The sequence below is a fragment of the Chaetura pelagica genome, unplaced genomic scaffold (assembly GCF_000747805.2).
Source record: "Chaetura pelagica isolate M959 unplaced genomic scaffold, ChaPel_1.0 scaffold1222, whole genome shotgun sequence".
NCBI lineage: Eukaryota > Metazoa > Chordata > Aves > Apodiformes > Apodidae > Chaetura > Chaetura pelagica.
The window spans coordinates 212,776-215,308 of record NW_009952494.1 but is presented as its reverse complement, the minus strand read 5'-3'; positions in this window follow the sequence as shown (position 1 = coordinate 215,308).

Below are 2,533 nucleotides of genomic sequence, written 5' to 3'. Positions count from 1 at the left end.
CCTGGACTGCCGTGGGCAGGGTTGCAGAGTGCCCCCCGTGCTCGGCACCAGGTCTCTCCGGGAGCTGCCCAGGTCTGAGGGCTCTGGGAAAGCTGTGCTCTCACCCTGGAAATGTCAGTTTTCTCTGCTATTTTTAATTAGTGACCTTCCTTCCAAAGCTCTGATGCTGGCAGGGAAACATGAAATGTTTATGCCGTCTCCTTCCCAACTCGCTCTGCTGGGAGCTTGCCTAGATAGAAGGTTCCCAGGCAGCTGCAGCTGCAGTGATGCCCACCCCCTGTGTGGTGGGACAGGGTCTGCAACCCCCCAGCCTTGGTACCCTGTCTGGAGCAAGGAGAGCAGAGAGCAGAGAAGGGGCCACGTGCAGGCAACAGAACTGAGAGGTCTTCCAGCCCACCCAAAGCACTTACTGAGGATGATGAGGAGCCCAACGACGAAAGCCACGACAGCAAAGATGAGCCCCCCATGGCGGATGCTCTCATAGTCTGGGGAGGAGGTGAGCCAAGCCAGCATCAGCCCAGGGCTGAGCCCCCAGCTGGGAGCCCCCCAGCCCTGCCCATCCTGCTGCCCCCAGACCCTGCACTGCCCAGCATCCACTCACCGTAGCTGAACTTGTCCAGCCCCTGCTCGGGAGCTTGCTCTGGAAAAGAGGAGAAACCCAAGTGACAGCCAGGGCCTGGGCTGGCAGTGGGTGCCGGGATGGAGAGGTGAGGAGGGAAGGAATTGGGAAGGAAGGCTGTGCTCTCGTTTCCTTTAGATGTAGATGAGCCAGTAAAAACATTCCCGAATTCCTGTTTTTCACCCCGGAAAGCTGAGAGTTCACGCTGCATTCACAGGCTGGGTTTGCAGGATGTCTGGGAGTCTGCCCGGGAACTGCTGCTGCCCGGGACTTGCCTCTGCCCGGGACCTGCCTCTGCCTACCAGACTGTGCCCCGTGGCCCAAAGCACCCACCAACCCCTCCAGCCTTGTCACACCACCAGGATCATCCTTCTGACAGCTCGAGCCACCTTACCTGGCTGCACGTCCTTCTGCCAGGAGCCGTTTGGAAGCAGAAATCCCCCTGAGAAGCCAAACACCAGCCAGCACCAATGCACCCGAGCCCCGGAGATCCATCCCCGCCCCTCCCCTGCACCCTCCACCACAGCCTCGCCCATGCAGGCTCCTGCCTGGCAGGAGGGACCATGGAGATGTCCCCATGAAGGCGTCTGTCCCCCCTGGGAAGCTCCTTTTGGGGGCTCTGAGCAGGGTGCCCACCACCCACCCCGCTCCTGGAGCAGCCTTACCGTTACCCATGGCGCTGGCGCTGCTGCCCGGCGGGTGGCTGGCTCGGGAGTGGGCACCCACGGGAGAGCAAATTAATTGGGAGACAAACCTCATTAAACATTAACGGCCTGGGTGTAATGTTTATCGCAGTCACGAGGGGAGGCACAGGACTCCCGCCTGCCTTTGGGAAGGAGGCCCAGGAGGGGAGGGGAGGGGAGACTGGGCACCCACCGTGCCAGCTGGCAGGGAGGGCTGGGCACCCCAGGGCTGCAGGTGTCCCCGTGCTGTCCCAGCCAGGAGTGGGGTGACACACCCTCCCTCACCTTCCCGACGTCAGGCCAACTGGGCTTCACCCCCTGCAGCGAGGTGAGCCCGAGGTGGGGGGCCAAGGGATGGGCTGTGCCTGCCTTTTTGCTAGAGAGAAGCAGGCACTGTGCCCTGTCCCCACAGCCAGACACACAGAGCCCCAGGACGGTCAGGTCAGACCCTCCCAGCTGAGCACCAAGCTGCCCTGGGGGGGTCCTGTAGCACTGGGGTGGGTGCTGAGATGCTGTGCCCCTGGAGATGGTGTGCCAGGCAGCCAGGCCAGGTGCCAGGAGGGCTGTTCCACCCAGTTTGCTCTAATCTCACCATCTGCAAGAGGGAGTCACGCGCCTGAGCCCATCAGCCCCAGGGTGGCTGGGGGAAGCTGGTCCCAGGGAGCCGTGGCCCTTGCCATGCCTGGGGCTCACTCCTGGAGCCCAGAGTGGCTCAACTCCAGCACCACGGGGTGCAGACAACCCCGCTGGGCAGCGCGTGGGGCTGTCCTGCTGCCACGGCGCTCAGCATCCCCCGTCAGCGAGGGGACACCAGGTCCTGACACACGGAGGGACAAGGGGGCTCTGTGCCAGCCTCCCTCGGGGCTGCAAGGCCGGGCTCAGTGCCCACGGGCTCATTTCCCACCAGCTCTGGCTAGTGTTGAACCTGCTGCTGGCTGCAGCACAGAGCGGGGCAGGGAGGGGGCTCGGACCGCCCGCACAAAGCCCCTCTGTGCTGCCTCTGCTCCCCTCTGCCCCAGCCCGGGCACTGCCCGGCGCCCAGGCACAGCTGGGACACTGCCACCAGCTCACCCAACAGCTTCCGAGCCCTCGGCCCCTGTCCTGCTCCCCACAGCCTTTCCCCCCCGAGCCCTGGAAAGGCCACGGCCCCCGAGACAAGGCTGCCAGGCACCGATAGAAACAACACTTTATTCCTTTTCCCCCTCGTAGGTCACAGCGCGGGAACCGCCGG